Below are 10,860 nucleotides of genomic sequence, written 5' to 3'. Positions count from 1 at the left end.
GCAGCGCTGCGCGAGTAGGCCCACTCGGCCTGCCTCCATCTGGCCTGGGGCCGGAGGTGCTGGGAAGGGTGTCCACTCCATCACAAATAAAATAAAAGCTTCACCCACCTAAAGAAATAGTCTACTTTCCATGCAAGGTTACATGCTCTTCCCGCATCAGGGTTTAGCTGGGTTTATGTTATTCACGACACACGTTTCAAAGTGTTTCAGGGCAAGGTTTTTTCCTGAAAGTACATCAGGACTGTAGAAACTACAGATTTTTCCGGGATTTTTAAATGGCACCTTGCAGTGTGTGTCTGATGACCAGACGATACAACATACACAATTCTCAAGGCATTTCAAGTATATTAAAGAATAGGGTGCAACTGTATTTTTCTACTTTAGATAGGAAACTAATAGAATTTGTAATGCCATCTTCTGTACCTACTGTATACGACAAAAAAAGGAAGCCCAAAACCCAGTGAATTTCAAGCGCACCATTAAGCTGTCTCTCGTGCTGTAAACAATGCAATTAAGTTATACCCTTAATACAAGAAAACTATGGGCTCTTTTACTGTGAGGTCCAGACTGATTATCTGATTGGATTTAATCAAGAGTTCATCATATTCTATTTTGACAGCATCCAAAATGCAACAGTCTTTGTATTTTGCTTCCCCAAGGTCAGCTTTTGAATGAGTTTCTATTCGTTGCAATGGAATGGAATTTCTTCTCCTTTCCCCCCAAAGTGAAACAGAAGCCAAGAAAAACTCAGCGTATTAAGTGTAACTGTGCCCATTCATGTTTCGTTGATAGAATGTTTCTCATTCATAAAAAGAACATCATGTTTGTTGTTCAAGTCAGCTGGTCGCAAGCTGGCTGTTTTAAAAAACAAAGTCCACTTTTGCCATCACCAGTCATGATTCTGAGATTGACACAAACCTATTACTCTCACAAGAATTGCATTTTTGGTGGACAGCTGAACAAATTCAGATTTCATTATGACGATAATGTTATCACTTTTGATACGATCAAAGAAAAATACCTACTGCAGATGCCTGTGAGACATAGCTTCTATGCAGACTTTAATATACTTCTGTTTTGAGAAATAGTTTGTGTTTCTGTATTGATGTTTTGTTTTCACAGTCAAAGGAATGGCAGCTGCTACACTTCCTAAATTCCCTGAGGTTTACTCCACCTTGAATACGTGAAGCAACAGCGCGCACCAGAAATATAGCTATTCACATCTGTTATTCTGTTTATTTTAAAAAAGAAAGAAAAACAGAATGGCAACATGGCCTTGCAGCCAAAATCGCCAGTGGAATACTAAGACAAATACACAAAGAGTATCACCAAAAATGTTGTATTCCTCCCCATACAGTATTTTTGAATACTAAACAAGGCTCTAATAAGCTGAAAGCCAGGGCAATGTCCACAAACCAGAGATAAGACAGGGGAGGGGAATAAAATGAGGTATTAGAAGGGATAAGTAGTATTGACCTTAAGAGAAAAGTGGGAGCATACGATGACAACAGAAAACACCATAAAGAATTCAGAATGTACCTGAAGTCTAACAGATTGGTTTGTAATCTCTTCTTATCAACACTGGCTGCATGCTGCATGGCTTATTTTGTTCAGTCATATATGACCACATGTTTTGAGAGGAGTAGTTTTAGCTATCTTCTCTCCTTAATTTTGTTCCTATTTGCTCAGAAGATAGTATCTCTACATACAGAATTTTGAGTAGGGGGTCCTCTCAAAGAGAGAAAAAAGGACATAGTTGAAAAGGTTGTCATTTTAAAACTATGAAGTCTTAACTCTTGGCACTTTGCCCTCACTGTTTTAACTGACTCAGTCCCATTCTATTGCCACTTAGATTTCTGACCATAATTAGAGGGGTTGCAGCAGCTCCATTTACCTTACCCCTTGGCCCCTGATTAAATAAATTAGGTGTTCTGAGAAATTTAATCCAGTCACAGTAGAAGAACGTGATTGCTTTGCTCTGTGGAAATAGCAGGGTATAGGAAATCAAGCAAATGAGATCTACCACAGCTCAGATTTTTGATGGTTCTGCAGGAAATCAGGAGGCTTCAAAGGATATCTAAATGGCCCATGTTCCTACCTTACAAGGAGGATCTAAAAATTAAATGGAACTATTTTAAGAAATAAGACTCCCAGGCTGCACAGCAAAGCCCATATTTTAGATTGCTATTCATGTGCCAAGATGACACCTGATTAGATGAACAATATACAGCAGGATGAGAGGGATGGTGGTATGATTGAGCTCTAAGTCAATTCCATGGGAAAAGGCTGCAAAATTCCTTTTGAGCATGGAGGCAAGGTGTCCAGAGAAAAGGCAATTAACTTCATCTTCCTTCTGAAATTTCCCGTCACAGAAAGTCTAGTGCGGTGACTGAATACATCCGTTCTTTTCCACCTGCTAAAGAGCTAGGTAGCAGGTAGAGTATTTTCAGGCTTTGAGAGTGGGTTGTGCATTCATGCAGCATCTCCTTCCCTGGGTGACCTAGAAATGGAGTTACAACTACAGGGACAGAGGGATAGTAATCATAGTGGCTAAAGTGCTTTTAATTCATCCTAGAAATCCACCTTTAACAACTCTCAAAATCACTTTTCCCAGCCAGGATGGTATTGCTTACCTCACAACAAACGGGAAATAAGAAATTACAGTCCTGAGAATAGAGGAAGGTGAGGGAGGAGAGAGAGCGATGAGATGCACCTTTTGGCATTAAGTCTTAATGGAAACCAGATATTTATGGAAGATATTTGGAAGAGGTGAGAGAAACAGCAGTTTAGGGAAGCAAAATATGGGAAAAAATACACTAGACACTTTATGTAGGGTACTGTGGCCAGAGAAGTGGAAAGGTATGCATTCCTTCATCTGCCACAAGCACATGAGTTACCCCCGGGAAATCCAACTATACTCTGTCAACCAGCTCACTCTTCTCCATATGCATGTTGACTCTTCAGGGAATTCAGTAAGTTTGTAAGGCAGAATTTCCCTCTATAAAGGTCATGTTGACTCTTCCAAGTAGATATTTAGCCAAGTGTCCACTATTCTGTTCCCTACCATACTCTCTACAGATCTGTATTGGAGAAAGCAAGCTTCCCAGCCTGTCAGGCCTCCTAACTTCCATAGGACTGTTTCTAGAAGTTAGCATCACACTTGCTGTCCTGCAGACACAGGTATCGGTGCTTTTTTAAACTGTGGTTACACATACCTGTTAGCAATTTTGCTCTTTTCCCCTTGAATACTGTGGTGAATACTGTCTGGTCCTAGTGATCTTTACAGATCATTTAATCAAGTTTCTTCTATTCTGTCTTCCTTCAATTTATAGGATATCCACTGGTGAATCCCACATAAATGATTCCAGTGATTTCTTCCAGAAATTTCTATAATAGTGAAAACTGACTCAAATGATTTATTAAACTTCTCTGCAATGCCCTTGTGTTCTTTGAGTACTCCTGTTAATACCATGGTTATCAACTGTTCCAACAGACTTCTGGAAGGCTTCCTATTCCTGAGAGGATCAAGGAAAGATTCATTATTAGCTTTGATTCTTTTCTTGGGGGCCAATTTTATTGTTTTCTTACATTCAATCTGCAGGAATTTTTGTTACTACTTTGTTTCATTTGAATATTACTTCACCCTTCTCAAGCCCTCCTACATAATGCAAGTATGTGTATATGCCTTATGTTTCTAATATGTGCAACTTAAGTCCTTACAGGCAGCATGGAAGCTATTTTAGTTATTTAGCTGCATCTTTCAGTCAGCTTTTAACAAATTGTCTTATTTTTACATAGTTCTGGTCTTTGAAATTGAGTCACAGTTTGGTGATTTTTTTTAGCTGTTGATGATCCTGTAATGAGACTGCATCAAAGTATGTTACAATCATTGTCACAGAACGGCTCTCCAAATATCAATTTTTAAACCAGATCCTGAATGCTGCTCAGGATGAAGTCAAAGGTCTCTTCTCATGGACTTTCAAACTAGCTGTGCCATGAAGGAGACACTACTAATGTCTAAAAAATCAGTCTCTATGTTACATCTAGATGTAACACTTGTACAATCTACACACAAGCAATGAAGTCTCCTGTTACTGTTATACTTCCCATCCTTGCTGATCTTCTTTATCTTCTTCAGAATTTCACTATTAGTAAAATAAACCAAATATTGGGTTGGTTAGTTAATTATGGAACAAGTTAGTACTTATTGACTATCCTCCTCTATAATCTCCCTATTTAGGCCTGTCATGTTAACCTATGCAGATCTTATTTGATTTCTGGTAATAAGTTTGTTAATTGGACTTGATTTGAAGACTGGCTTTTCCAAAAAACCAAACTGTTTTCTAAAGGAAGAGGGACTTCTTGTTACTCTGAAATCTGGACAATAGAGACAAAAATGCCCGGAGCAGTAACTCCCACGGGGCAGTGATTTTGTGAGACTAATACTGGAAGAATGCTTGTATAGGAATAAAGCTGCTTTCCGCTATATTTGTTTCTCGATTGCTGAATGGCCATTGGTTATAACCAAAATACTGGAACAATAAAATTTCTGCAGTATTTTTGCTATTTTAGTTTTGGTATTTAATAAAGGGAGAGTGTTCAGTGAAGTAGTGTTTTTTCTGCCAGCCTACCTATATAAAGAAAAACACATAAAAAATATATCCAAGGTCTTCACCTTTTATAATATTGTTTTAAAGAAATAAATACTGAAAACAATTTCACAATAAAAGAACACATTTTGTGTTCTGAGAACTGGGACACATTTTCCCAGTGATAACAAAGGAATTAAGTATTTGTTCCTTCCCTTCTCTGTATGCGGTCTTATGTTAAATCATGTTATGCTGACAAAATAAGAATATAATTTATTAAATCTGTGCATTCAGAAAGTATGTCAATACATTCAGAAACATTCTTTTGATCCTGTGATATAATCTTCATTAATTTACCTATTATATACAATTTAAGTTTCTATACGTAATTGTAGAACTAACATTAAATAAAATGTTAGTTCTATAATTAGTTCTTTAATTGTTTATAGACTGTTTAATGTGAATACAGTAACTAATAGGCCTTCCTATTTATTTGACTAATATGTTGCCAGATGGATCTAATACTTCATTTTACTCGTTTGACAACAATCACATCCTTTGATGGCCTTTAATCCTGCCTTAAGTCTCTTAACATAAATAAAGATAATCCATCCACAATCCTCTTCCTCTCTGATCATTTTCTCTTGAGCTTTTTTTACGTTTAACTTTGTATTTTTATTCTCATCAATGAAGCCAGTGTTCAGAGCTATATGTTAAAGTTGTAAATGCTATTTTACTGAAAAAAATTGTGAACACATGATCACTATCAACTAATACTGAAGGCTGAACAGCATTTGGCTGGATTCTCCTGCATATCTAAGATAGATATGTAAGAATATAGTACATCTGAATTCAGAATATCACCTACATTATTACTGAGCAAAAAGGAAATAAACATGCATTGTAATATAGCATGTTTTTCTTAGATTTGCTGAGTTAAAGAGGTATCAATCCTCTAAAGATGACATCAGAAGTTATCCAACAACTTTTAATAGAAATGAGAGGATTATGAGTTACAGTAATCTTTTCTTTGAATCATTGACATAGATAAGATCCTCACAAGTGGCGTGGCTGCCTTACGTAGTGACATTACCCTCAGACTAGCTAAAATAAACATCAAGACACAAGGCCAAGAGGCATCATGGTTACATCTACAAAATTCACATCTTTCTGAAGGTACTTTTTTTATTTTATTACATCCATGGATTTTTTCAAATATCCTAAATGGTGGAGTTTCTCTCTTTATTGCTTGTAACTTGTTTGTTAAATAGGAAAAGTTTTTTTTTAATAAAATAGCATTTAATTTAAAAAGATATAGCTTGTCTTTTCTTTGTTCTTGTTCCATGACAAACATTCAATTTTGTCTGCATGTATTGAAAGACACTAACATTCCTTGTATACCAGAAGGGCATTCTTGAATTCAGAGAAAACCATTCTTAAAATTATAGCACAAATTCAACTCATTGTATCAAGACAAGCTGCAAGAGGCAATGTAATTTGAATAAGGAAAGCAAAACCTGAAAAATTTGCAGAATCTTCCTTTTCACCACAACTAAAAAAGGCACTCCTGAGAGATTTTTGTCTCTGGACATATTGATTAGCTTGGAATAAGTCTGCTCTATTACCAGCTGTGGTTATAGTGAGTCTTTCAATAGTTTAGTTTATATCTCCACCAATGGAAGGAATAAGGGTTTCAGAGGTTTAAAATATATTACAACCTCTTTTGACTTGCAGAATTAGACAGACTTTGAAATCCCATATCATTTTTCTTTAAAGAGAATCACAGATGAGTATTTCTCTAATGCAACTCTGTTCATTTACAAAGAATGTTTATAAAGTCCTGTTTCTCTGTCCATAGTCGGAATACTTTGCTTTGACAACAGGTCTGTCTTTTTCTCTCAGTACCATTTCCTGCTTTTTTTCAATCTTTAAGATTGTGCTACAGGTTTTTATCTGGCAGCCTTTGAGACATTTTTCTGTGTGCATCTGTAATGGTTTTGTTCTTCCTTACTTACACACACACACACACACAACCTGTATCACTGCTGCAGTTGGTATCAAAATCCCAGAAAGTACCATCTGGCCAAGCTGTGATTCACATTTGCATGTGGTCTAGCTCCTGGGTGGTATTTTTTCATTGTTTCAGTTATCACTAAACAAAGAGGCATTTAATTGGGCTTTCAATAAGTCTGAAAGAAAGACAGCTACTATACCCAAGAGCTTCACTGGGAAACTGTGATTGCCCAACCCCACTAGTGCAACCTCTAAAAGCAAAGGAAGAAGGGAGAACACAGGCTAAGGCACTCTCTTAATTAAGTAACATCAAATTCAGTGGCCATTTTCTTCCTAACTAGCAGCTGTCTTAGCTGCCATCTGCACTATTTTTTCTGCAGCAGCTGTCTGACCCCTGAGACACTGCTGATCTCCCCTTTTGCTCTTGTTTGCTAACCTCAGTCACTCTCAGCCGTGCATCACCTCAGAAAAGTTGCGAGGAGAGCAGGAATACAGTGTGGACATAAATCAAGGACCACGAATAGGTTATAAACTTTCTGATTCATACGTCTGTGTGTGTGTTTGTCAGTGAGAGAGGGGGACAGGCAGCTAGAGAGTGACATGAAAAGCCTAACAGAGAAAAGAGAGCTCCACTGGGGGAAGGTCACAGCAAAGGTCAGTGAACTTCCCTGGTAAGAATGAGTGTGCCACCAGAAAATGGGAAATGGCAATGGATAGACTTCCATGAAGTGTGATTCAGTTCTCCTACCAAACTGGAAAATCAAGGCTAAACAAAACTATGTAAGTATCACATACTCCACTTTTTTTTTTTTTTAATAAAAAGACAGCACTGTTTAAAAGGAAACAACAAAAAAGAACTTCTGTCAAACCAGAATTTGTTATGCTAGGTTTATCCACAGATGCTGTGTTCTTCCAAACAGTGAGAGGGACAAATAAATAAGTTTGTTAATTAGTGGACAATGAAACAGTATGTTTTATTTTACATTTCAGAAATGCAGAAAATGAAATTGAGTAACAGAAGGAATCCTATTAGTAGAATGGGAGTCCTCCTTTTTTCCTAATCTGCATCGCTGTCAAGCACTATAAAATGAGCTCAAACATATAGCTACTGTGCCCTGTGAGGATATTGAAATATGATTTCTTCATATTTGTGAAGTTAGACATGGAATTAAATGCATGAGCTCAAACATATAGCTACTGTGCCCTGTAAAGATATTGAAATATGATTTCTTCATATTTGTGAAGTTAGACATGGAATTAAATGCAAGTTCAATACTTAGAAAAATCATAAAGTATTAGAAAGTATTAATGATTATTCTACTGAAATCTCAAGAAACCAAAGGTGACATTTGAGCAGAGGACAATGGACTAAATAAACCAGTATGCTTTAACCTCTTTATACCATGCCAGTAATATAAAGTACTGTAACCCCTGCTTAACTGGCTGGATAAATAATGTTTGCAACTCCTTAGAGTTGTTTAAGTGGCACAAAGCGGCAACTGAAGTGTACAGAGATATCTATCCTATGCTGCTTCATAATTTGAGTTGTTGACTACATGGAAAGGAACACTGATTTTTCTTGTGCTGTACACACTATTATGAGAACTGCTAGCAACATGGATTTGAGAATGATCATACCCATTCAATAATATTTTGCTTTAAGTAGGTTAAATGACTACATGTAACTATAATAACGGTCTATATTTGGAATATGTAAAATCAGTCAGTGAACATGTACTTAAAAGGTATTTTGTGATGATGCTTGGCAATTGTTTACCTATCTTCAGAATTTTTTGACCTGAATGTTGTCATATTAGCTGACAGCTAAATGCTGTGACAACATGAACTACATGAATCAATACATAATTAGTTTTACTCAGTGACGAAAATAGAAGGTATAGTCTTTGTATTTTAAAAATATCATTGAAATGTTTGCTAATTCACTTGCACAGTATTCTTTTTTTCCAACAAAATAGGTGGATATGACTACTATCACTCACAGACAAATGAAGGCTAGGATTTTCAGAGGAATTTGCAAAGCTATCCACCTGTAATTACATGTCAGTAATATCAAGGTTTCAAATTCCTGGGGTTGTTTGACAATGCTAGTGAACATGTTTATCACAAAACAGACCAGGATCAGGTCCTTTGTTTTTCTGTTGCCTTGTTCCTGTAATCAGTTGCCCTACATAGACAATTTTTACTGATTACATTGGCATAACTAAGCAAGTACATCTATGTGAATATACTTATTCTGATGTATGCTTTTTGTTCTAGCCTTAGTGAAAAATTTCACTTAACCTCTAAGCCTAGGATGCAGATTTTTTAAAAATTTAAGATGGAGCCAGAATACCACAGGGAATAGAACACAATATAATTGTGGAAAATACTGAGATTGTATTTTGGATTTTGAATCATACTTTCTGGGGAATTATCTGGATGTCAAGAAATAAGAAGAATACTTTATGTACTAGTATCAGAACACAGACCAGAGTAGTTTCATTGAAGTCAATGAAAATGAAGGAAGTGTCATGACACCAAGGGAAAATCTGACTCAGCAAAGTTTTTTGGGAAGAATATTCTGCTCCTGCCAGCTGTTAGGAAGACAATAGAGCATTTAAACAAGGAGAGAGATTCCAGCTCTAATGGCTAGATCTAGCAAGCATGTGCTCTGAAGTTTTCTGCAACTGATCTCCTCATTAAAAGGCAGCTGTTTCAAACAGCTTCCTCTTGACTTCTAAACCACTAAAAGGTGCCTTGCATTTAATGTTGTTAGACATGTTTTACTACATATTAAGAAGACCTTTGCTATCAACACTTACAGAACATAAGGACAGTATGAGATCAATTAACATAAATGAAGCAAATAAAAAGTAGTAGACATTTACTTTTATATGATGGAGACAGAACCTTTGTATTTAATCTTTTTTCCTGAGAAAGAAAACTAGCGTACCTCCTGTCATAATCTCACTGTGACTTTGCAGCTGACTTTTCTAATTCTAGTTACTGCCTTATTGAATTAGTGAGTTTTTCCTCTCCAAATGACAGCTAAAATACAGTGAAAAACAGCTCTATAGAATAAAAAAACATTCCATAAAAGTTTCAGAAGAGATCATCTAAGGATCAGATTCGACATATAGCCTCACTGATCAGAAATACAAAAAGGGAAAACCACAGACTTCATTTCTTCCCGGGAGACTGAAATACATTAGTTCAGCACAAATTTAAAGTGAAGCCAAGCAAAACACCCTGTGCACCATGCCATACATATCAGGATCATGAGAAGAATAACGGCAACAGAAAAGTATGCTTTATCTTAAGCATTATTTACAAAATAATTGAATAATGTGTCAAAAGGGTAAGAGCATGAAATGCAGAGGTAGTAGCACGACTTGTACGCTCACCTCTGCCACCCCTTTCCCGGGCTGTTTTGTCATTGGGGTGCTCCCGCCTTCCGCTCTGCTCCCCGCCGTGGGGCTATGGGGACCTGTGGTTCCTGAGGCACCTATGTAAAATATACGTGAATCACCGTGGCAGGTCTGGAGACACCGTGTACAAAATATTATTTGTTCTTCCATAGGAGCACGCGTTTTAAGTTCTTTGCCCCTCGCCAGATGACGTTTCGGGGGCAGCAGTGAGTTTGGGGAGAAGCGGATCGCACTTCTCAGGGCCAAACGCGGCTTCTCTCCCCTCGCCCGCCGCCCTCCTGCCGGGCGAAGACGAGACACCGCTCTCAAAGGCGACACGGCGCCACCCGCGGCTCCTCGCCCTCCTGGCAGGTACCGCGACGGCACCAACTCCCTCCCCGCCGCCTCACGCCGGTCGGAAACCCTTTCGGCGAGGCCAGCTCTGGGCCAGCCCGCCGCGGCACCGGGGCCTGAACCGCCCCCGGCCGTTGCGCCCGTTGGTCGCCCTCCTACCGCCACCCCCACCCCCCGGGGTCCGCGCGCGCGCGCGCTGCCGGCCATTGCGGCCGTTGCCCCGCGCGCGCGCTGCCGCCGACCGTTGCGGCCGTTACGGCCGCTACCCCGCGCGCCGCCATGAGGCGTCCCCCGGCGCGGCGCGGCGCGGCGCGCTCCCTACGTGCCCCGTTGCCGGCGGCCGCCTCCCCGCCGCCAGGAACGGCTGCATCTGCGCCGGGGGAGGCCGGGAGGGGCGGTGCGGCGCGGCGGCAGCGCGGCGGAGGCTCCGCCCGCCCCTCCCAGCCGGCGGCACCTCCGGGCGGCGGCTCCTCCCCCGGCGCTCGCCGCGCCGCGCC

The sequence above is a fragment of the Rhea pennata genome, chromosome 4, assembly GCF_028389875.1.
Source record: "Rhea pennata isolate bPtePen1 chromosome 4, bPtePen1.pri, whole genome shotgun sequence".
Lineage (NCBI taxonomy): Eukaryota > Metazoa > Chordata > Aves > Rheiformes > Rheidae > Rhea > Rhea pennata.
Note: the sequence above shows the minus strand (reverse complement) of the source record.